Genomic DNA, 27,190 nt, shown 5'->3' on the forward strand with positions numbered 1-27,190 from the left:
TACATATGTATATTGTGTGGTGAGAATTCGGCTGTGTTCCTTAAATGAAATATGAAGTACAGTGTTCAAAGAGACTTGAAACTGGTTTATGTGTTTGTTGTAGCTGTAAGATCTATGAAGAAATTTCAAGGAATGTTGCCGAGTTAATAGTCCTTAGTAGGATAAAAATCTGCCTACGTTTCGGCTAATTGCTTTATTTGCAGCCCAAGCGACCAAACCGGTGTTGCGTAAATTGGAACTGAATCGCAAATCGACAGCTGGGTTCTTGTTATGTCACCTCGCAGTTTCAGGACTTTATATCTATCGATCCTATATATATAGCTAAGGAATGTCACCTGATAGGGTCTCTACTTGTTCATCCCGTCGGTGAAAATGATTCCTGTTCATTTCTCTGAGAGACTTTATTTTATACTGGCAGCGTCAGACTGAAAATGTTTAACGAATTTTTTTGTTTACCGTTATTTATATAATTGAAAACTTGACCTTGTCTACCGAGGCGTGACTTCTGCTTTCCGGAGAAACTTTCCCTTATATAATTTGGGTTTTTCTAAAGGCCATGTCACCGGCTTCTAATCGTACAATCAGTCTATTTCCTTTGGCGGTCGGTCAGCTGCTCAGTAAGGCAGTTCTATATACATATACATACATATATACTCCAATTCATATCGAGGCGATGTTTACCAATATGCGTGACATTGAAAAATTTACTCACCGCTTCACATGCAACACCTTCGCATATTAAACACAACAAAAGCAAGCAGAAAAACGAACACCCTCACGACTCCAGCCAAAAAAAAAAATGTGTAAAAAAGTTAGCAACGGAAGTGGTAAGCAGAGAAGGCCACAGTTGGCGCACACACAGCGCTAGAAGCTATAAACTAGCCAGGGGACTTTGACTAGAATTTATATAGCGAAGTGCTTACGAATGTACGAGTATTTAGCCATAAGCTCATACATATGTTTTTGCACATCAAGTTTAAGGACTTTCTTAAATTGTTGTTGCCTGCAAGCAGGTGAAAATAGAATTTTTGAAATCAGCAGTGGGACAATGTCTTGAAAGACTGGAGATTAAAGGTTGACTCAGAATTTTTTCTTCCTAAACGTGGGGTTTTATTGTTGTTGTTATAACGGCAAAAAATATTTCCGAAATGTTGGCGGGTGACAGTCCTTGGACAAATAACAATATTGGATCGTCCCTGTTCCGTAAACACAACTGTCGTTGGTGTTCGGTAGTGATGCCTACCCGTTCCGAAAATTTGATTTATTTGAGGTTCTTTGATTTCTCTAAAGCATTACTAATATACCATATATATGTTATAAAATATGCTCATTAAAGGACTTTTATGTTCAAATTAGTACGAGAAGGTTAGAGCCTTTTTTCAATTTGTGGTTAGCAGTCCTCTGTCACTTAAGTTTTAAAAGTAAAGAAGCCATTGGGCCTGACCAATGCGAAAATGACTCTCACGCCGTGATGCGATGTGATTTGGACGCCTCAAGGTGACTTGAAGGGAAGCCGGTTGCCTGCTAGCTCTATATAAGTGAAGCAGCTATCGAGACTGGTCAGTGCTAAGGTGACTATCACGTCAGGTTGCGATGTGATTGGGAAGTGACAAGGTGACTTCAAGGGAAGCTGGCTGCCTGCCTAAGTAAAGCAGCCAAGGGGGCTGGACAATGCTAAGGTGATTGTCACGCCGTGTTGTGATGTGATTGAGAAGTCACAAGGTGACTTCAAGGTAAACTTACTACCTGCTGGCTCTATATAAGTGAAGCAGCCGTCGAGCCTGGTCAGTATCAAGGTGACTCTCATGCCGAGATGGAATGTGATTTGGAAGTCACAAGGGCATCTCAAAGAAAAGCTTGTTGTGCTGGTTCTATATAAGTAAAGCAGCCATCTGGTCTGGCCAGTGCCAAGGTAACTCTCACGTCCTGTTGTGATGTGATTTAGAAGTCACAAAGTGACCCTTGGGCTTTTTTCGAAACCAATCCAGGGCTTCTGATTCTAGACAGACTTTAAAGGGAGAATAATGCAGATTAATAAATTCGGGAAATTGCCTTATGGCAACATACATGAAAGAGTTTCCCTTATAGTACATGAAATAGTACAGGATATAAAAGATCAAAGAACTATTCGGAGAATATTATTAAACCGCAATTATGTAATTTGTAACGTTTTACAAATCATTTCCAGATAACTAGCTACGGAGGAAGGTTCTTGTTGGATTTTTACTCGCGTTGGCTTTACTTACAGAGAGAGGAAGCTGTGTATTAAAATTAAAAGAAATGCTTACTGGAAACCTTATAGGCTACATAACTCCAAATGGTTATGACTGATAGATGAGTTCAACACCACTTTTTGGAATATATCTCACGGATGAACTCTTTACATTATTTTGACCTAGGAAATACTAATAAATCCTATAGGACTTCAGGAGGCCATCTTCCCATTATCCATATATTTAATAGTTAATCCGGATTAACGCTGCCGTCTGTCAAAGCTATAAGATGTCTACTTTGCCAACGGGAGCTAAAGTTTCGTTAACGGCTGTGAAGTTGCGTGGGGTAAACTATACTTTGGATGTTTCCCAGAAATTATAAAGGCTTCTTAAATAAAGAGAGAGCTGTTACATAAATGGTCCTCGATTATATCACTCTCTCTTGGATTTTTCTTTGCATATGTTGATTGATTGGATAGTATATCGAAGAGGTCAATAAAGAAATTAAGCAATCTAAAAAGCTTCTTTATGAAAGAGAAAGCTGCTACACATATATTTTCCTTGATCATATTGAAATCTTTTCTGATTTTTGGCACATGCTGCTTGATTCGTAGAGGCATACGAAGTACTTAAGTCTACATAGCCAAATTGTTGATATTTTCAATTTCGAAGGTGAGAGATTTATAATAAAAATATTGGTTAAACTTTGAAAGATTGTATACGAGAGGAATATATGATACGATCCTGGTAATACAGGATTCCCAAGGAATATCGACCTTTTTGGAATTTCTTCTCACTATCAGACAGCCTTAAAGCTACTAGCTCCAGTGATCTCCTTATCTTTTCGCTTTCACTCTCTGTTCTTTTTCTCTCTTCTTTCTCTATATCTCATTAAATTGCTAATGTGACGTCACACAAAATAGTTTCTCCTATACCCATATGCCGTTTCAATCTCGATCGAGTAACTATCAAATAGTCACACAAATAGAATAATAGTTTAGTCATACATACATATATTACTGTCTGACAAACACATACACATATGTATATATGTAGTACAAATAAGTTCTTTTAGCCACACATATGTTTATTGACGTATGTATGTATGTATATACATACATATCATCGCGACCACGTGGCGGAAATTCCTCATGTGCCATAGTGAAAGTGAATTAAACACATAAATTAACACATATACATCGCTACTTATGTATGTCTATATGTACATATGTAAGTCAGTGTATCTGTGCAGTTATGCGTTTCGCCATTCGCGTGCATGTCTGCCATTTTTATAATAGTTGAATACCGTCAAATTACAGACATGTCTGCTGCTGCTCAACACTGCTGCTGATAAATATACATATGTGAGTTTTATACCCTGAACAGGGTATATTAAGTTTGCCACGAAGTTTGTAATACCCAGAAGGAAAAGTTGGATGGAAATGGTATATAAATGATCAGCGTGAGTTGAGTTGATTTAGCCGTGTGCCTCTGCCCGTCTGCCTGTATATACTCCAACTAGTCCCTCATTTTTTGATATATCGATCTGAAATTCCGCACACGTTAGTTTCTCCCCGAAAGGGAGCTTATTTGTTGGAATCAGCGAAATCGGCCTACTATATCACATAGCTGTCATACAAACTGACCAATCAAAATCAAGTCCTTGTAAAAACAACTTTTTTATTTGAAAAGATATCGACATGAAACTCGGTGCGAGTTAATATTCAAGGCATCTCTATAATCTCCAAAGAAATTATTCAAATCGGATCACTGTAGCATATAGCTGCCATACAAACTGACAAATCAAAATCAAGTTCTAGTATGAAAAACTTTTTAATTTGAAGAGATATGTTCACAAAATTTGTCACAGACTATTTTTCAAGGCAAGCCTACAATCTCTAAACATATTGTTCAGATCGGACCACTATAGCATATAGCTGTCATATAAACTCAGCGAAAAAAATCAAGTCTTTGTAAGGAAAACTTTTTTATTAGACAAGATATTGCCATGAAATTTGACATGGATTATTTTTCTATATAGGACTACAATATCTGAACAACTAATCCAGATCGGACTACTGTAGCATATAGCTGCCATACAAACTGACAAATCAAAATGAAGTTCTAATATGAAAAACTTATTCATTTGAAGAGATATGTTCACAAAATTTGGCGCAGACTATTTTTCAAGGCAAACCTACAATCGCTAAACATATTGTTCAGATCGGACTACTATAGCATATAGCTGCCATACAAATTGAGCAAAACAAATGAAGATAAGTATCATTTTATACCCTATTATGCTATAAAAAATGCACCTGTAAAGGGCATTATAGCTACGATGCCGCCGAAGTTAACATATTTTCTTGTTTACATACACACATACATAATATACATACAAACATATGCGCTTAAATATAGTGGCCAGCGCAAAGTTAACCCTTTTCTTTTTCAAATATTTCATTTGATTTGCTGATTTTTGGTTTCTTTTTGTTTTTGTATTTAACGCGGCTTGTTGTTGCAAACAAACACACATATGCACATACATACATATATAGATATATACAAATGACACACGGCGCCATAAAAGGCGTACGCCATTATATTTATTCAATGCTGACACTGAAGTCTAACTTTTATAGTAAATAATACCTACACACGGTCTCTCATACATATACTTATGTATAAATATGTATGTATGTATGTATGTAAGTAGCTGTATGTGAATACAACATGAAGTGGTTAATAATAAATAGCTTGTCTGATTATTGCATACAATTTGAGTTGACCGGGCGGTCACACTGCGAGTGTCAGGACATTCATTAAATGCCTACATGCTTCGCTGAAGGTTTGTATATATGTATGTTTATAAATAGACAGATAGACATTGAATGTAGATACATAAGTACATACATATAAAATCTTATTTTGCCAGCAATCAGTCAGTAGAAAATATTTTTTTAAACTTGCTTGCCCGTGTTGTCTCTCATTGCACAATTCTTCTTTGCTCATTCGTAAACGCCTTTGCGAAATCCTTGATTTCGCACCGCCGATGTTCAATTAGTGTTTCACGAAACTTCCTTTCTTGTCTGAAAAAATTTAGACAGGTTCTCATACCTCTTTTTTTACCCAGAGAGTTGCACTTGTTTTCATGACGGTCCGTTTCCTCGACCATAGATAGCATTCTTTAGAATTTTAGAACAGAAAATCTGAATAGACTCTCTACCACAGATCCAATTCTTTAGGATTGCATGATAGAAAATTATGCTAGACGCCCTTGGAGTTCTTACAAAAAACTCGGACAGGTCTTCATCCCTTTTTTCACACCAATGTATTGGAATTTTTTAAGATGGTCCGTATCCTTAATTCAAATCTTCTACCACAGACGCCATTCTTTAGGATTGTTGAACAGAATATCAGTCTAGACTACCTGAGGGTTCTTACCAAAAAACCGGACCAGTTCCTATGCCTTTTTTCTTACCAATGGAGTTGTAATTTTTAATATGACGGTCCGTTGAATCGATTCAATTCTCCCAACATAGATCCAATTCTTTAGGGTTGTAAGATAGAAAATCAGTCAATAATTCCCAGCGAGTTTTTAGAATAAACTCAACCAAATTCTTGTTCCTTAATTCAAATCTTCTCTCACAGACCTTTATCTTTAGCATTGTACGGCAGAAAATTAAGCTAGACGCCCTGGGGGTTCTTACCAAAAATTTGGGCAAGTCCTCATGCCTGTTTTCTTACCAGTGGAGTTGTAGTTTCATATATGACGGTCCGTTGTCTCGATTCAATGCTTCTACCATAGATTCAATTCTTTAGGGCAGTAGAAAAGAAAACTAGGCAAGACTCCCAGCGAGTCTTTACAACAAACTCATTAAAATTCTCGATCCTTAATTCAAATCTTCTATCACAGATACCATTCTTTAGAATTGTAGAACAGAAAATCTGGCTAGACTCCATGCGAGTTCTTATCAAAAGCTCGGACAAGTCTTTATGCCTTTTTCTTACCAATGGAGTTGTAGTTTCATATATGACGGTCTGTTGCCTCGATTCAATTCTTCTACCATGGATCCAATACTTTATGGTTGTAGGACAAAAAATCAGGCAGGACTCACTACGAGTTTTCACAACAAACTAAACCAAATTCTCATATCTTCTTTATATCGAAGGAGTTTCGCTTGTTACTATAACTGTTCCTTAGGTTAGGTTTGATTCGATTAGGTAAATAGGTAAATCGACTGAATACTTGTGAGGTAACGAGTCTGACTTGGACTGCCAGTGACGCTTGTCATTAGTGATGACTATAACTTCTAGGTATGCTTGAAAAAGACCGTCGCATATCGACTAAACGCCTAGAGCCTGACAATATCAATTACAGCCAATTCGCCGGTTTCATAGAAAGTATGAAAACCAAGACGCTACAACTTTAGTCTGGCGATAACTGGACAGGAGAAAAATGTGTCTAGATGCCTTCACTTTTCATTGAAAGTCGCGTAGTTTTAGTGGGTTCTTTTTTGTCAATTTGCTGGTTACGGAGAGGTTGGGTTGGAGTTAGTCATAAATTAATGCGACTGTAGATCCGAACAACCGTGGAAATGACTTCTCAAGCTCGAAGTGCTTGATTAAAATAACCTGGTGTTAGTTTTACTATTCTCAAGATGTCCCCATGCAATTGGACCTATCTGGGTTTAATGTAATGTGGTTTTTATCGACGCTTTTTAACTGCGTGGAATATTTTGAGTTGAATACCTTTCTAGCTTCATGAAATAATGACAATTTTCCAGATAACCAATATATTCCCTCGACAAGGCAGTATTAACTCAATCCGACGAGACCAAAATGGATTGTGTATACCGTGGAATCGTGAAAAGTTATTGTTAAGCTAAGAACTCATCAAGGCTTAGGCATGCTTTGAAGAATTCTCATGAAAACTTCGTGTCGGAGGCTAACCTCGGGTTAAAATTTTTGTATGAGAACGACTGTTTTCATGGGCTCAATCAAAAGCCTAGACAAAGGCATGAGGTGTTTTCTTTCCATATGAGAGGCGCTTTAATGCTTGTCATTTTCTGCACACCGCTGTAATTTACTAACAGCTCATAGATAAAATCACAGTTGGCTACAAAAAAACTGATTGGTCAACAAAATCTGAGGATGTAAGTGAAGCCCTGAAATGCAGTTATAATTTAGTAAATGCACAAATATGTCAATTATCGAAATTATTTTTATTTTGGCTTCATTTAATGTATTGCGTACGCCTCATTACGCGTTACGCGAACATATGGCAGCATTGCATGAGTGTCATTGCCTTCAATGGTTCCAGCTATGTGAGCAAGCTCAGTAAAGTTGTACCTAAATATTTCGTGTAACTGTCATAGCAACTTCTGGGTCTCATGATGTTTAACAGTAATTTTCGTGGTTTGTAAATATATGTTTTTATGATATTATGTGTGAGTATGGCAAGGTAAGTTCAGTAAATATAGTTACTCGTACAACTGACAGGTAATTTAACTTGGAACAGCAACATTGGTGTTATTGTATACAGTATACGGTCGAAAAATTGTTAACCAAAGATATGTTTTGTTAGAATGAAATAATTAAAGTTTCGATTAGTGAATCGGTCATATTTAAACATTTTGTTTATATATTCCCCATCACTTCAGTTCAGTAAATGGGAAATGGAGGGCAACTTACAAAGTTGAGATCGTACTATATGGAGTTCTTAGCAAACCTAAGTTCCGACGCTTCGTTGCGCTAAGGTTTTTTTAGCAGGATAAATACTTCCGAAAATTTTAACAAATCCATGAAGACTTCAGGAAGATGGTGATCAAATCGTGATATATCAAAAACACCCGTATAATCAAGTTCTTCCTCTTCTTTATTGGCGTAGACACCGCTTACGCGGTTATAGCCGAGTTTACAAGAGCGCTTCAGTCGTTCTTCCTTTTCACTGTTTGACGATCCAATTGGAGATTCGAAGTGTAGCCAGGTCTTTCTCTACCTGGGCTTTCCAACGGAGTGTAGGTTTTCCTCTTCCTTCGAATAATCGCAGAACTGGAGTGGTTGCATCCATTCAGACGACATGACCAAACCAGTGTCGCTGTTGTCTCTTAATTCGCTGAACTGAGGAAAGTTCTTTAAATGCCGATCACTTGAGAGTGGCTAGAAACGATTCTTTTACATATATGTAGTTCAAGCAGCTCACAACTTCCGGTTTTAAACCAAGCATCCTCTGGGTAGCCAAGGAACATCCGTTTGAAGGCGAGGTAAAGTGAAAAGGCGGATGATCTCATCACCGGTTGTGCGCTGGTTTTGTGAGCCGCCACGTCAAAAAAGCTCCGAACTAAAATTTAGCAACAGTCTCGGAAGAGAAACCCTCCGTTTTATGACGACCGTATCAAACGCATTAAGGATAACCAATTAAGAGCATGCACCTGGAATTTCCAATACTTTAATTGGGAAGGTGTCGCTGCCCAGCTGGTTGATGTCCTCGGTAGAGTAAGGGCTGATATCATCGCCATTCAAAAAATGCGATGGACGGGATAAGGACTGAGGCGAGTATGTCCTTACGGCGTTTACTGCATCGGTCATATAAAAGAACGCAAATTCGGTGTGGGATTCGTGGTGTGAGAGAGATTCCGTCACCGAGGACTATCATTCACCCCGGTGGATGAACGTCTAGCCATAATCCGCATCAAAGCGATGTTCTTCAACATATCGCTGATTTGCGCTCACGCCCCGACGGAATGGAGGAAAAGATGCCTTCTGTGAGCGCTTGGATCGCACCTATGGATGGGCAAAGAAGGTATCTTTGGCACAATAGTCGCTAAATTCAGCCTCTACGAGAAAACATCCCCAAATGGGTTGAGGCTGATCGACTTCGACGGAGCCGAAATATGGTTATCTATTGCACTAGATTCCAGCATAGAAAAATTCATCAAGCTACCTAACTGTCTCCGGATCGAAAAGCCATTAACCAGATCGATCATGTTGTGATAGACGGAAGACACATCTTCAGTGTTTCAGACGTGCGTGCGCTCCGAGGTCTTAACATCGACTTGGACTACTATCTTGTTGCAGCCAAGATACGCAACCGCCTCTGTGTAGCAAAAAACGCACGTCATCAAACACAAGGAAGGTTCGACGTGGAGAAGCTGCAATCACTACAGACAGCCGAACGACGCCAGTAGGTATATCTCGTGGAGCTCATCGTTCCATAGACTGCAGTATTCGCCGTTGCCAATGCGCAAAGGACCATAAATCTTTCGCAGAACCTTTCTCTTGCATTGTCCATGCCTCTGCATCATACACAGCAGAACGTAGATGATGAGTGATTTGTAGAGTTCGGTCTTTGTTCGTCGAGCGAGGATTTTACTTTTCAATTGCCTACTCAGTCCGAAGTAGCACCTGTTGGCAAGAGTTATGCTGCGTGGGATTTCCAGTCTGATGTTATTGCTGGCGTTAATGCTGGTTCCAAAATAGACGTACTTACCTACGACTTCGAAGTTATGACTGTCAACAGATTTGCAAGTGGAGCCCTGAAGAAAGTTGATTCGTTACATCGAGGGCACACTGTAGCCCCCACGAAAATATCATCAAATAATTGACAAAATTTAACGGAACCTCAAACCTTAACACATTTTTGAAATAAGTACACGACATTTATGGAATTAACATACTTCCGTAATTTCACGAAAACTCCTCAATGACTCTACCTTCAACAGCAATGACAAATCCAAATGGCATCATTTATCCACCTAAACAACAACAAACAAAACAAGCAACAATGGAAAGTAGAAGTTTTTTTTTATTATTTTTCAGAGGTTTCCAAGTCGTCATTTTCGTCATTTCGATCGGAATTAAAGCATGGCATGTGAGTTCCATAAATTCTCCATATTGTTATTGTTGTTGCAGGGGACTAGTAAAACCTTCAGCATATGCAGACTGGCACGCGATATAGGCGGCAAGCAGCTATAATCATATTCTAGTTCACAACAAAAAGTGAAAGCAAATATATACTTACATGCATATATGCGCTATATATACATATATATGTACAAAGTATATATGTACATATATACATATTTGTATTATTTGTAACAGCTGCTGGAACGGCACAGAAGGTTAACAGGAAGGTCCACGCTTCTGCACTCATACTCCAAGGAATTGCATATACTTCACACACACACACGCACACACACACACACACGTTTGCAAATACAATAATATTCCGCATGCGATAAATACTAAGTAGCGGTTTGTTAGCAATACTTAGGTCTATGGAGTAATGGACACCATGCCACCAGACAGCTGGAGCGATGGGCGACTCCACCGGTCGCGCCGGCATAATTCCGCTACACACCAACACACTCAAAACAACGCAAGCAACTATTTACATATACATATAGGCGCGCACACACACAAATTTAGACGCTTATGAAGTTCAGCCGTCGTGACAACGCTTCTGGTTGATTTTGTTTGATGCTCGTCGGTTGGGGAAAAAACAATCGCTCACTCGCCGCTTCATTCAGTCCTTTGATGGCGGCGAAAGGACTTTGACGCGCGCAAAGTCCTTTCACGACGAAACAACACACACACACAGCACAAATTTGAGACAAGCGAACGCAATAAAAAAAAAAACAATAACGACAAAAAGGCCGAGCAAACACGTCGTGCATTGGAGTACGAGCGCGAGCACGAGTCATCGATGCGCAGTTGGTTGTGCGGTCGCTAGCGAAACGCAGCGTCGCAAAGTCGGCTAAAGTTGGCTAAAGTCAGCAAGGCGCTTAAGCTTAGTGTATAATTGGCTAGAATACTAGCACAGTGTTGCATAGTGTATAGTGGCGCAGAGCAGCGTGTTTGCCAGCGGTCATTGGTGTTTGTTAGTGACGTCGGTCAAAGTACTGCTGCACTTACGTTGAGCTCGAAGTAATGCTAACGGTGCTGAATTGACGTAATTAGTATTAACGCAAGAAAAAGAAAATAAAATTGTCGAAAAAATTGGCAAAAATAAGAATAATATGTGAAATATAAATGGAAAAGGATGTGTTTATTTGAAAAAGTGCAGCGAAAACGTGAGGGAGGATATACGTAAGTTCGTTTCGGGTAGTAAAAAGTAATCATATTTGGAAAAAAGTAGTAACGATAGGAAAAAGTATTTAAAAAGTAACAAAAATCGGAAAAAAGTATTTAAAAAGTAATAAAATAATAAAAGAAATAGTAAAAATACAAAAGAAAGTATGTATATTGAACAATATGTACATATATATGTATGTACAAAAAAAATTCACATATTTTTGCAAGCAACGTAAAAAATAAATTGGCAACGCGTTTCTCGCGTGTTTCGTGACGGATTCAGTGAGTCTTAAACTTTATGGCACTAAAATCGTAATTATTGTTTCCGCTTATATGCAAGTTGAACGGATTCGAAAACTGTTCTAACAACAAAGCAATAAGAAAAAAAACAATAATAAAAATAAAATAAACAAAATTAAAAATACAATAATTTATTACAAAAGCTATTAAATTTTAGAAAATTAATTACAAATAAAAAAAAAATGTTTAAATCAATATAGGTAATTGCAGACATTTACAAAAATTAATCAAATTTAATTAAAAGCCTTAAGAAACTTAATTACAAATATTAAAAAATATATATAAATTAATAAAGATTATTACAAACATTTAATTAATTATAAAAATAATAAAATTAATTACAAAATTTATTAAACATAATTAAATATTTTAAGGAACTTAATTACAAATAATAAAAAAATATATTTCAATTAATAAAGATAATTACAAACATTTAATTAACGATAAAAATAAAATAATTTATTTCAGAAATTAGTAAATTTCATTACAAAAATTAATTTAACCTTTAAAAATAATTAATTAATTAATAAAATTAAGCCTTATGGGATTAAAATCGGAACTATTGCTGCCGGGTTGAAAGCAGCATAATAATAAAAAGCTAACAATAACAAAATTAAAAAAAACAAAAGAAAACAATTATTTAATAGAATATAATAATGAGAAAAATTAATTACAAAAATGAATAAAAAAAAATTAATTATTTTTAAAAAGTGTATAGAATTAACTACAAAAGTTACAAAAAAAAATTAACTATAAAAATTATTGAATTAATTTTAATTGGAAAAGTTAGTAAAAATTAAGTTAAAAAAATATCAAAATAAATCAAAAAAATTGAATTAAGTATTATATACAACATACATAAATTAAGTTGAAAAAATAATAACGTATTTAAAAAAATTAATTATTGTAATTAAATTAAAAAAAAAATTAATCTAATTATAATTTTAATTTAAAAAAATTTTAAATTATTAAAATAATTTTAATTAGAAAAGTTGATAAAAATTAAGAACAAAAATATTAAAATAAATTGAAGAAATTTAATTAAGTTATATGTATATATATATATTTATATATATATATATTAATAAAATAATTAAAAAATTAAAAACTTACATATATTAAAAATTAATTAATATTACAAAATTCATAGTTAATTTAATATAAATTTTTTAAAAATTTAATTACAAAAATTATATTAATTATAAATTATTAACGAAATTTAATGTAAAATGAAATTATCGGTTAAATATTAATAAAGTGATAAAGAATGAATTAAATTAAAAAAAAATTAAATTAAATTAATCAAAAAATATGAATAAAAGTAGCATATTATTTAATTTCAGTATTTTTTATAATAAAAATAAACAAAAAAATGGAAAAATTAATATAATTAAATTTACAATTAGTCTAAAACAAAATTTTATTAAATTTAATTACAAAAGTTAAATTAATTACATATTATTAACATAATAAAGTTCAAAATTAAATTAATGTTAGATAATTAATAAAATTATTTGCAAAATTAATAAAATCAATTCACAAAAATTAAATCAATTCAAAAAAATAATAAAAGCGGTACATAATTTAATTCGTTCTTTATTAATACAAATAAAAAGTGAAATAAATTAATTATAATTGAATTAATAGTTAACCTCAATTAAACGAATTAATTAAAAATTTAATATAAGCTATTATCAAAATTGAGTTCAAAATTAAATGAACGGTAAGTAATTAATAAAGTTATTTGCAAATCTTAATAAAATAACTCCACAAAAATTAAATTAATTTAAAAAAAAATTTATAAAAGCCGTACATAACTTAATTACTTCTTTATAATAAAAATAAAAAGCGAAAAAAATTAATGAATATAATTAAATTAATAGTTAATCCAAATTAAAATTTTATTCGAATTAATTAAAAAAATTATATTAATTAAAAATTATTAACATAAATAAGTGCAAAATTAAATTAACGGTTAATAATTAATAAAATTATTAACAAAATTAATAAAATAAAAATTAAATAAATAAAGATTAACAAAAGCAGTAGACAATTTAATTTCAGTTTTTAGTAGTTATTACCATTTCTTCACGATTTTGGTTGAAATTATAAAAAAAAATAAATTTAATAATTAATTAAAAACTTTAAAAATAGAAATAAAATCCAATTAATATTACTTTTATATAGTAGATAAAAAGCAAATATTATATTACCCTGCTCTGAATGAGTTTTTCATTCTTAAAAAGATTGTGATATAAAAAAACTAATAACTATTTTTTTTAAATAAGTGAAATTAAATACTGATATTGAAAATAAGATTCAAAAGTTAAAAAAAATAAACAAATAATCCAAATGTGAAACAAATAATCAATTGAATAAGTGCATTAGTGTTCACATGTATGCTTGTTACGAAACATATGTCGCCTTTAAAAACCGTGAAAAAGAAAATAAAACAGTTATCATGACCGTTATTATTATTATCAATGTGTATGTGTGTGTGCATGTGTGTGTGTGAAATTCAATCTTTGCGTATGCGCACTCATCCAAGTAGCTGTATTGGTTGTTTGATTGTGGCCGTGTTTGCATTGCGCCACAGCAAGTTACATACAGTGCCGGTTGGAAATATTGCGACAGTCAAAATACAAAACATATGCAGAGGTTTAAGTTAATGAACTAAATTGAAATAAGAGTGTGAATACGGTGCGTCGGAGCTTAAACATTTCATTAGCTTCCACTCCAAATTTATAAATTCTAATAGTATTTATAAACTGAGTTATATACCCTCCACACAGTAGATGAATTTTAAGGGCAAGTTATCGGGAATATAGCTTCTAATAAACAACCCTTGACGAAACATTAAATACACAAGTGTACTTTTATTAAAATTAAATTGACCCTTCATTTGAAGAGGTAATATTGAAACTCGAGATTAGGAATAGAACAATTTGTAAAGTAATCTAAGTTTGAAGAACTTTGTCTTCTTTATTGGCATAGACCCGCTTACGCATTTATAGCCGAGTTTACAACAGCGCGCTAGTCGTTTCTTTTTTCCACTATTTGGGATCAATCGGAGATTCCAAATGTAACCAGGTTCTTCTCCACCTGACCCAGCCAGTGGCTACCGCTGTCTCTCAATTCGCTGAACTATGTCGATATCGTCGTATATCTCGTACAGCTCATCGTTCCATCGTCGGCGGTATTCGCCCTTGCCAATTCGCAAAGAACCATAAATCTTCCTCTAAACCTTCCTCTCGAAAACTCGTAATATCGATTTGTCAGATCTTGTCATCGTCCAAACCTCTGCACCACATAGCAGTATGAGAATAATGAGTGACTTATACTGGTTGGTATTTGTTCGTCGAGTGAGGACAGGTCCAAAGGATACTTGATCCAAGACCGGAAGTTGTGAGCTGCATGTGCCGTATGTAAAAGAATAGTTTTTTTAAGTGAATGGTGCTCAGAGAACTTACCTTACTTGCGTGAACTTCTAAACATGCTTTAATAAGGATAAAGCTGGGAATTTACCAGATTAGTCACGTCACGATTTTAAGACTATATTCTGCAGACTCAGTTTTCTTTAACATCTTAGTTGCTAAGAGCTCTTTCGATTTTTTAACAGTTATTGTAGCGTTTACACAGCCAATCAATGATTGAAACACCACCATTTTTTTCATAAATATTTTAGTTAAGAAGCAACATTCCTAGTTTGCCATTCCTGGCTTCATAACCTCAATCTTCTGCTTTAGAGCTCTTAGAGGCTCAATGTTTTCGAAAGTATATTGACGTTGAGCTTCTGTTAGGAATCTGATGTTAAGGTACCTCTGATTATCCTTCCGTCTGTTTGCGGTGATTCGAAGGTCATCTCAATAAGTCTCTCTCGGAAAACCACTATGTCGACGAATCTAAAGTTTTACCTTGGGTCGATATCGCTAAAGGAGTTAAAAGTTCCGTAGAGATATTGAAAAAGTGTGCTGAACTTTTATACGAGCTTGGCTGTAGCTTGGAAGCTTCATAAAGAGAATTTTAGACCGCGCAAGAAAATAATCTCGAAATAGTTTGCATTTGTTTCGGAATTTAATTAGTTATACTTTATTCTACAGCGGCTATATTGGAACTGTGCGATAATCACGTCCATTGCGGCGGTTCTTGAGTTTATAGTCGTGGTAATATGGTTCCATATGCTATGCCCAGACAAAGTCTTCAGAAAGAATATACACTCCATTGTTTTGAAGGTGGCGAAAGGAGTTGCTGTTTTTGTAAGATTCAAGTGCAGAAGCACTCACTTTCGCGAAAGTATACACGCTGACCAAAGCAAGAAACAATGAACATTTAAGTATTGAAGTCTCGGCCAGTATCGCATTTAATAGTTTCACGCCACTGATTTCCACACTTTCTACACGCATGTGACGTATTTGAAGACGATAGTGACTTGCAATAAATCAACGTCACTTGACGCATTCACTGCCGCATTGCATTGATTTGTGCGTTCGGCCGCATCACGTGCCGCTTCGGCACTTTGCAATGCTAATTAAGTCGCGGAGTTGCGAACAGACCTTCTCAACGCGGTTGCCACACAAATCCTTGCTTGATATTCACTGCTTCATTGCTTACAGTTAGCAATTTAAAGGCTAGCAAGGTTTGCAAATACAGCCTACCTTAGACCTTGTTGATGCAGCGCTGCAATAGACGGCATTTAAATGGCGCAACGGCGTAAATTGGCTGCCTAATAAGTGAGCGAGAGAGCGAGAGGAGAAAAGGGAGCGTGAGTAAGTGAAAGTGAGCGGTAGCGCGCGAGAAGTTGAAGGGCCCCCGACAGTGCCATACCGTGATGCAAAATTTTAAATATAGCAGTGCGCTATTGATTTTGTATACTGTGTGGAAGGTTGCAGCGGAACTATCGGAATGACGACTCTGCCAGTTGGTGGAGAAAGAAATAATAACAGCGAAGTAAGGCTAAGTAGTACCAAGGAGAGGACAATATGTGCTTCATTATTTTTTTTTTTTGTGTTTATCAAGGATAATGTGTGAGATACTAGTTAATTTTGGCATGCCAACGATAAATATCTATGCTAATATGACTGGCTAGAGGCGAAATATTGCAGAAATGTCGTGATTTTGTGAGTGAGAGTGAGGGCGCTTTGGAGCTTTTGTGAATGTCGTTTTAGCTGTATGTATTAAAAATGCTAATCAAAGAAAGACGTTTCAGAGAAGGCACTTTTAGTGCAGGAAAAGGAAGAAATATGTGTCTATTAAGTAGGTTAATAAGTGAGTTGAAGAATCTACTGACGTCAGCAAGACAGTACATGGCGATTTCAGTGACATTTTGTGTTAGAAGCAGCTTAAACTACAAATTCTGTGAACTACAGCGTTGGCGGAAGACTCAAACAGTGAATTTGGAGCCAACTCCATAGAACCTTTTTGAAAAAAACAGCAGCCGAGCTCATGAAAATCGAGCTTTTATAAACAGGCTCAGATTTACATTCAGCCAAAGTCTGCCCACTTAACCGGCTCTGGCTGGAAGCCACCTTATTACAACCTTTTCGATAAAAAAGCACCAGCCGATCACACGACAATCGAGCTTTTATAAACAGATTTACATTCAGTCAATGTGCGTTTAATCAGGTCTGGCTGGTAGTGTTGTGACGCCATCCTCACCACGATCGAACCTACGCAACCGCTATCTTCTTGCATCCTTTTTGAAAGAAAAAACAACAGCCGATCTCAAGACAATCGAGCCAAAGTCTATCCGCTTAACCAGGTCTGGCTGGTAGTATTCTGACGCCATCCTCACAAAGATCGATCTATGCAACCGCCATCTCTTTGCATCCATTACAATTAAAAGACAACAACCGGTCTTACAACAACCGAATCTTTGTAAACAGGCCCAGATTTATATTCAGCCAAAGTTTGTTCACTTAACCGGTTTCTGGCTTGGAGTTTTCTGATGTCGTAATGACGTCAAACGAAACTATGCTAACCGACGAGACTTCTGACTTACATTCAGTCGAGGTATGTTCGTTTTCCAACACAAAATCTCATTAATTTTATGGTGCGACTGGGAGTCTTTGGGCGCCGTCCTCTCGATAATCGTGCATATTTAACAGAAACGGTCTCGGATAGACTCAGTAAAGAAGATTTGTCTGCTTATGCAACACTAATAGGCAGTTTTTTGTGGATTCTACTGTTCTAGCTACGTAAAAGCTTCATCTGTTCCTACTAGACTCATTGAAAATAAATAATACTTTGAAGATAAGCTTAAAATCTTCACATCGACCGAGCGTTAACCAAGATAATATACTAAGTAAATCTTCGAAATTATGTAATGAATAATTTTTCGAATCGTTTATTACCGAAAGAGAGGCCTTGAGGTCCTTTGAGTATATTCATTTCACACTTCGAAAGGGGTTTCCAATGGATATAAAGGGAGTTGTTTCACCTGAAGTTTAACAAGTTTCCCAACGAGTGAAGTTCCTTTTGACTTCGGTTCGCAACAAAATTGGTGTATTCTGAGGCTTTTCCGCTTGATTTAACTTCATGTAAATTAAAGAACTGTGGCGAGCTTTCACTGACTGTAGACTGTTCTACTAAATCATTCTCTAACTAACTCCCTTCAACAAGGGTTTTGCAGAGGATTCTACTGAACCAGCTAACTCTGAAAAGAGGATTGTAAACTTTGAAGTCTTTCACGGATTTAGAGTTGGTGTTCCAGTCGGATGCTCATTAAAGACGATACAATTTTTCTCAACCAGGCTCAACCGCAGTTCCAGATTGTTCTCCACACTTGCTAAAAAAAAGTTATATGTAGTAACTGTACTCCGCTTTTAAAGATTCTTAAGAAATTCTTTTATTATTTTTGTGACCTGTCAGTCGACAAATAATACACTGTGCGCTTCAGCTCTACAATCTTCAATGAGTTTACTTAGTTGCCACGGCAGTCCTCGCTTAATCGTTTCTAAATTGAATTCGCAAGGAATTAAGTAAACGAAAAACTATGATTTGTCAAAATTAATATAAAGATTTGTCAGCCGTAAATAATATTAATGGACATGCGCACGATTTACTGTACACGAGTACACATACTCAGCGGTAAATCTCAATGACCTTGGCGTTGACTAATTGCACTGTATAAATATTTTGATAATTAAAGATTCCCCTACTGCCACCACGCTGGGTCAATGAATTCTTAACGCTTTCAGCATAACCTTATACATATATATATTAATTCACGAGCGCAATTCTTCGCTAGCCGAACACTTTGATTACAATTGTTCATCTCTTTGCTTCGTTTGAACTTAACATACGGAACTGTGGTGTACTCACAATTGAAGAAATACATAAGATAAGAAAGAAGTAATTAAGTAATGCAGCGTTGGATGAAGATATATCAACATTATCGGATACAGCGAAAGAATACCTTTGGAAGTACTGACAAGGAGCTTTAACTTGAAAGTTTATAGATAGAGCTTCTTAGACCGAGGGCATTTATGGTGTAGACCCATTAGCCTATTAAAGCAAAGCGTGAAGAAATTCAAAATTTCAAGTTGGGTTAAGACTATATGCTTCAGTCTAAATAATAGAGACTACTTTTGCAAGGAACCTACTGCTGTGATACTTTAGTCTATTTTGGCTTTTTTGAGACCGAAGCTCTGAAGTACCAAAGCAAATGGAAAGTAGTAAATCTTAGCAATATGTTCAAATCATATCTATTGCAAACCGAAAAATTAAATATACCACGCCACGCCAGAGTGTACACGAAGACTGTTGAGAGTCGATTCGGCGCCGGTCGCAGCAATTCGGACTGACGTATGGAATGACTTGGTACAATAAACGTCGAGATCTTAAAATGAAAGCTATTAAAATACAGCTTGTGCAAGAACTGAAGCCGCTTGACCTTCCCAAGCCACATCGCTTCGCTCTATGGGCTCTTACAAAGTTCCAAGAAGATCTGACTTTTTCGAGCCAAATTTTGTTCAGCTATAAAGCCCATTTCTGGTTCAATAGGTATGTAAACAAGCAAAATTTTCCCATATAGAACGAAGAGCAACCGGAAGAGATTCAAGAGCTGACATTTCATCCACATTTGGTAGAAACATTGGTCTATGTTTCTTCAGAAATGATGCAGGTGAGAACTTAACCGTTAAAGGCGCCTATTATCGCGCCAAGATCGTGTGATATCACACCGTTAGACCTTTTCCTGTGGGTATTTTTAAAGTCTTAAATCTATGCGGACAATCCCGCTTCGATTCAGGTCTTGGAGCAAAACATCACGCGTGCCATTTGCCAGTTACCAGCCGAATTGCACGAACGAGTCATTGGACTCAACGGATGGACCAACTGAGAAGTAGCCCAGGCTAAATTTGAAAGAGATAATCTTCAAAAAATAAATGCCAAAAAATGGTCCTTCGAATGATAATAAACTTTTCTTATTAAATTTAAAGCTTTTATGTTTTTATTTAATAGGCAACCTCGAATTGGATCACTGTTTATCTATACATGGCGAACAATATACTATATATTTATGAAATAGAAATTACCGAAAGGTTCCAATATGTTATTAATGCGATCACTTTATTCTGTGATTACTCTGGTTAAGGTATTGAGAATTTGAAGCTAGTACAATCTTAATGAACCAAAGGGATCTCAAAAAAAAAAAAACAAGAAACTGAAAAATAATTTTCTCAATCAAGTCAGCTAAACGGATTCGATCTTGAAATGAATCCAAGAGTTTGATATTTCTTTTCAGGAAGTTGAGATTAGCTTCAGTTGAGAGTGTTGCGCTAACTCAGAGCTTCATCAAATTGCATAAAAGCTGTTTCTGGCAAGAAACTGTTCTTCGCTCATGACTAGTAGTTTCATACCATCATGCTTCCTTGTGTGTAATCTAGATGGTTCCATATGGAACTATCAAGCAATCTATTGCAAACATAATCTCATGAAGAGACATTTCGTTTCGATCTCCTTACAAAAGGTCAATGAAAAAAAAATGGCATATTCTTTGAGGTTTAAAACACATAAAATCCGATTTTCCTAACACGCAGCTGGACCGAGGCGATTTAGATAGTCTCGTTTAAAATCGGTTCCTCGTATAAAAACTGTCTGGAGCTAAAAAGTCCGGCCCGCTCCTAACCCACTTCCCATAGCGCCATCCCTCTTAAGCCGCCACTGTTTGAGGTGTACACGAGAACATTTTGGCGGTCCCGCTTTTATTTATTAAAACTGTTGATCTGCTACAACAACAAGTTCTATCTATCTCAAACAGACACATAAATATACATATATACTATATAACATATCAAAGTGCTTACGGCGCACGCTTGAGCCGGATGCTGTTAAATATGCGCGATGCCAACGGTGTTTTTTCTGCTTCTTCTTCTACTGCTGCTTCTCGTTCTTCGCTCAATTCCTTATGTAAATTGGAATTGATAAAACGTTTTTGATGTGAGCATGCGATAGCCGAAGTGTCATTGTCAGTGTCGTACGCCGGCTGTCGCACAACAATAATAACAACACCAGCAGCGGTGATGAGTGTTGATCTATGGCAATTTACTTGTATGTGACCACATGTTGAGCTTGGACTTGAATGTGTGTGGGGGAAAAAAGACAACTTTTTTAATAAAAGGAAAAAACAAAAAAACAAAATGTATAAAAATATAAAAAATATGAAAAATCAAAAAAAAAAAAAGTAAATAATAAAAAAAAAAAAATTAAAAAAGAAAGGTAAAAATAAAAAATTTAAAAATAAAAATTAATTAAAAAAAAAATAAAAAATAAAAAATTAAAAAAAAAATTAAAAAAAAAAAAAAAAAAATTTAAAAAAGTAAAAAAAAAATATAAAAAAATAGAAAAATGTATGAAAAAATTAAAAATGTCGTAATAAGCTATTTAGAAAAGAGCGAGAGCCCGAAATACCCAACAACAATAGACACTTTAATGTGCTATCAACATATACGCCACACAGTCTATGCCACGGATCCGCTCCACACCAGTAATTCATATTTGTATAATTACAGTATTTTACTTTGCGGTAGTTTTTCGCTGCTTTTTTCTTTTTTTCTGCGCCACATTAATTCTTTCGCGCTGTGCCTTTTCAGAATTGTGCGAATGCAAATGTGGGTTGTCTGTATGTGTGTGTTTGCGTGTATTAGATTGCATTATATCGAATATCATGCGGTGTCATGCCATGGCATTCCATAGAGAGGTGTAATACGAGGCGTGCGGCATAATTCGACATACATATGTATGTATATACATACATATGTATATGCACATATCAAAGAGTGAAAGGCCAATTTAGCGGGCGGAGTTATTGCAAGCGTATTTCATGCTATCCGCTGGAGTCGAATAACAATGGAAAATCCCAACGCAAAACATTTTAGCAAATCTTCGTTATTTATTCTTGTACATATATTAAATATGTATGTATGTCATTTTGTATATTATATACATATGTATTGTAGTATATAAGTAAAGGACATACTTTTGCAATGTAAGCCTGCATTTTCCCGCTCATTATTGTAGAGCTGAGATTGCGCGATTTTAGCCCTTCGTATGCGTGCGTGTGTGTGTGTGACCGTTTTCATGCAAATTCATAATGAAAGTGTTTGGCTTTAATAATAAATATAAGTATGTATACAGACAGTTATAACTGTTATTTACATTAGCAACCGTGCGCTGATATTAACCCATTTAATCGCTGATGTTTAAATATTTTTTTAAGAAATTTAATCAATAGTTATAGTTTAGAGGTTTGATAGTACAACGAAAGTGAGATTTGTAAAAATTAAAGTTTTTTTAATGTTTTTTATTCGAAATACATTTTTTCTTTATATTCACCTTAAATGAAAACAAAAAAAAAAAAAAACAAAAACAAGAAAAAACCTTGCACCGAACCTGATTTTTAGGGTCAGTTTGTATGGTAGCCATAAGCTATAGTGATCCGATTTGAAAAATTTCTTCGAAGATTCCGTTATTGTCTTTGACATTACTTCCTATCAAATTTCGTGAAGATAACTCCTCAAATGAAAAAAGTTTTCCATACAAGGACTTGATTTTGATTGGTCAGTTTGTATGGTAGCTATAAGCTCTAATGATCCGATGTTGGTGGTTTCGACAAATGAGCAGCTTCTTTGAGAGAAAATGACGTGTGCAAAGTTTTAGAGCGATATCTCAAAAACTGAAGGACTAGTTCGCGTACCGGCGGATGAACATGACTAAATCGACTTAGCTTATTATGCTTATTATTTATCCGATGTTTCCTTCTGGGTATTACAAACTTGCTGCCAAACTAAATATACCCTTTTAAGGGTATAAATATTACAAGTATTGGCTTTTTGTCCCCGCTTATGTCTTTTCTTCTGCTTTGCATATCATAGACACGGAGAAAATCGGTAGAAAGAAAAGAAAAGGCCAACAATTTCTAACAAACAATATTTTATACATCCTTAAGCTTTATTTTCAGCATTTTAGAGAGTTTATTCACTCTAATTCACTTTACTCTCTTTCTCTCTCTGTCTTCTTTCTCTCTCACTATCACTGTAATCGCTCTCAATCTTTACTATCTCTCCACTCTTTTTATATCTCTCTACTTTCCATCTCTCTCTTTGCCTTTCTCCACCAGACTGTGAGCGCATATTTGCTTCTCTCTCCATATCCTCTCTCGCTATTACCACCTCTCTCTCACTTTCTTACTGACTGACAGCACTTATAAATCATATTAAAAATTCTCGTTCCGATTCGATCTCCAGAGCACAGAAAGTCGTTTATTTCTTCTCCCCTAACTTGACAGCTAAAGATTTTAGAACTCAAATAGATACTGAAAAGTTTTTTCAGAGCCTAAACAAATCTCGAATCTGATATATTTTCTCAAAATGCCATCTTTTATAAGGGTAAGAACCGGTAACCAGAACCAAGTGAGCCTAAGTTTGATTGTTGGCAGTTCATCGGTCGAGTCGCGTTGGCAGTAATCTCAATAGCTTCTGGGATTGTTTTGTAAAGCTCCAACGATATTGATTCATAGGCAAAGGATGATCCATTTCGAGGTTCTCTACTTTTTTTTTTAAGTAAAACCAAATTTAATGGGGAATGTTTATTATCATTCGAACGAACACTCTTTGGCATTTACTTTTTGAAGAATGCCTCTTTCAAATATTGGCCGCGGCTACATCTCAGATCGTCCATCCGTTGAGTACAATTTTCGATGATCCGTTCGAGCAATTCGACTGGTAACTGACAAATGACACGCGTGATGTTTTGCTCCAAAACCTGAATCGAAGCGGGATTGTCCGCATAGACTGTACATATCCTCACAGGAAAAAGTCTTTCGATGTGATATCACATGATTTTGGTGGCCAATTGAACGGCGCAAAACGTGATTATATGCTAACCAAAGTGTTCTCTCAATAAATCCATTGATTGATGCCATGTATGGGAAGTGGCGCTGTCTTGTTGAAACCAAATGTTGCGGAGATCACCAGCTTCAATTTCAGGCATCAAATAGTCGGCCGCGATAACAGTCGCTATTGACGGTTACGTTCTCAACGTCATCATTTTTGAAGAAATATGGACCGATAATTTCTTCGAATTTCTTCAGATCGAATACTGAAAACTGACTCATATTTGACTTGAGTTAAATCAATGCGCTGCCGTAATCGGAGGCTATGTGATTCGGAGTATGTAGAGAGAGAGAGAGAGAGAGAGAGAGAGAGTGGAGAGGGATTGAAAATGGTGAAATGGTAATTGAAATATTTGTGGAGAGAAATAAAAATCTTCAGGCTGAGGTGAACTGCTTTAGAGGCTAACTACAATTTGCTCTTTGTATAAACAATTTTGATTTTTTTTCATTACAACTATTTCCCCTGTGTGTTCGTTAATAATTATTCATTGTAATCATAATCAAATCGTAAAACTGTCAGCACAACCAGAAATAATATCCTGACAAAACAACAACCATGCAAAAGTATGCGTGTGTATTTGTATGTATGCAAACTTACGTAAATGACTCATTCACACGCTCAACGTTAGACAGAACACATAAAACGAGCGTTTGCGTATTGAACTTCACATTTTGGAGTTAACCGTTTTTCAGATTTTTGTGCTTGCTTCAAAGCCATTAGTTAGGTTATGTAACAGCTTTAATGCCTAGACTAATGCTTTTGGCACAGCCTATGGTCAATGTCATGGCCATGAAATGCTTTTAGTCAATATTTAGTATAAACAAATTGGGGGTGAGAGTGTATAGGTGTTAGTGTATGGGTGCGAGATTTGTTGATGTGAGTTTTGTTGTTGTAAGCTGTGTTGACGGTAGCAAATTCAGCAACAAATTTGATTGACTTGTTAATGATTAAAGGTTATTATTTGTATGGCATGACGACTGTACGAATTTTTCTGTATAGGAATTTCAATACTCTCATAGTGCAACAACAACAAAATAAACGCATTTATTACTACAATTAGATCACACAATTATATGTATACACAAATGATTGAACCAAATTTCCTACAAAATATATTTTATAATATAAAAACAAAAAAATATGCTCACAAATATATCAAAATCATAAAAAATAATGGAATTCAAAAAGCTTTATATTGGAAGAAGGCGTGGTTGTGAAATTTCAATATTTCGTACAAAGGGTGTTAAAAATCTAAAAAAATATAAAAATTAAAAAAAAAATGTTTAAAAAAATATATTGTCTTGATTAGTTAAAAAAAATCTAAAAGATATTAAAATTTTTTTAAAAAAACTTTATAAAAAAAAAATCAATTTAAAGAAAAAAAAATTTAAATAAGTTAAAAAAATTTAAAAAAAATATAAAAAATATAATTAAACAAAATAAAAAAAAACAATTTAAAAAAAAAATGTAAATTAAGTTAAAAAAAAAATCTAAACAGATATTAAATTTTTTTTAAATTAATTTTTTAAAAAAACTTTATAACTAAAAAAAAAAAAAAAATTATAAAGAAATATAAAAAAAAATTTAAATGAAGTTTAAAAAAATCTAATCAGATATTAAATTTTTCAAATTAATTTATTTAAAAAACTTTATAATTAAAAAAAAAATTCTAATTAATTTTTCGAAACAAATTTTATAATTAAAAAAATTAAAAAAATTAAAAAATATTCTCAAAAATATAACAAAAATAAAAAAACGATTTTAAATTTTTTTAATTATTTTTTTTTAATATTAAATTTTTTTTTTAAATTACATATGCATACAGAAAAAGCTTAAAAATCGAAAAAAATAAATAACAAAAAGAAAAGATAATTAACAAGAGAAAAACTCTTTCAAGCCATTTAACTAGTAATATCCACCACAAAGCAGTTTCATCCAGTCACAATACTTTATGAAAGTCACTTATCACTTACATATATCACTGATGTGTAAGTAAGCGTGTTAGCGTCTTATAGAAAACCGAAACAAGCGCATAATTGCACTTGAATATTTGCGCGCACATCCAGCTGTCAATACATACATACATACATACCTACATAAAACTATGTATATATCTTCATATAATTTTCTCTAGCCACTTAGTTGGTTACAAATTGTGGTTATATGCGGAATCGATATCGGATGTTTGAAAATCAATTGAGTATTTCAATTCAATTTATTAGAATGCATTTACGTAACACTATATGTGCCATAAATACATACATACGGTAGCTTGAGTGCATTAGGGTGGCACTTAAGCAGCAAAAAACCAAAAAAACAAATTAAAAATTTTCATGAATAAATTTTTAATAAAATTAATTATTATATTACTATTTTTAAGTAAATTTTTTGTTTAATTTTGCTTAATTTTCGCAACAAAGATAACTTTCAGATGGAACTTAAATGTTATTTCTCACTTTTATTGCACACATTCAAAGTTACTCATACGCCTCGGTGGTCTTATAATTGTAGTATACGCTGAACAGGTTATATAAGTTTGCCACGTTGTTTGTAATACTCAAAAGAAAACGTTAGAGACCCTATAAAGTATATATATATATAATAACAGCACGATAACTAAGTCGATTAAGCCATTTTTGTTTGTTCGTCAGCTACCATTAACATTGCTCTGTTTGTTCGTCAGTCTGTTCGTCTAAAAGATGTTGAGCTGAAGCTTTGCACCCGTGCTTTTCTCACCAAGAAGCCGCTTATTTGTAAGAGCGGTCGATATCGGATAACTATAGCATATAGCTGTCATACAAACTGAAAGCGCGGAATCAAGTGCTTGTAGGGAAAACTTTCTTGTTTGATGAGAAACATTCATCAAATTTGGCATAAGTTATTGTCTAACGTAACGATGCATTTTTCGAAGAAATTGTTCAGATCGGGACTCTGCAGCATATAGCTGCCATACAAACTGAACTCTCGGAATCAAATGCTTGTGGGGAATTTATTTATTTGACGAGAAATCTTCATCAAATTTGGCAAGGGTTATTGCCCAAGATAACGGTGTAATCTTCGAAGAAATTGTTCATACATACTTCTATATAGATGCCTTACAAACTGAACGATCAGATTCAAGTATCAGTATGGAAAACTTTTTAACTTGAAAGGATATCTTCTTCAAATTTGACATGAATTATTTTCTATGTCAATAATGCAATCTCCAAA

At 34.7% G+C, this 27,190-nt stretch overlaps 1 protein-coding gene across 1 annotated transcript in view; it reads left to right on the forward strand.

The window, feature by feature from the left end:
- The first annotated feature begins 10,762 nt into the window (after positions 1–10,762).
- Positions 10,763–27,190, forward strand: part of LOC120771612 (glycine receptor subunit alpha-2) — a 34,464-nt gene continuing 18,036 nt past the window's right edge. The window contains exon 1 of the mRNA XM_040099698.1: positions 10,763–11,303. The gene's annotated coding sequence lies outside the window, so the exon portion shown is untranslated. The remainder of the gene's footprint in view (positions 11,304–27,190) is intronic.

Source organism: Bactrocera tryoni, chromosome 3, assembly GCF_016617805.1.
Source record: "Bactrocera tryoni isolate S06 chromosome 3, CSIRO_BtryS06_freeze2, whole genome shotgun sequence".
Lineage (NCBI taxonomy): Eukaryota > Metazoa > Arthropoda > Insecta > Diptera > Tephritidae > Bactrocera > Bactrocera tryoni.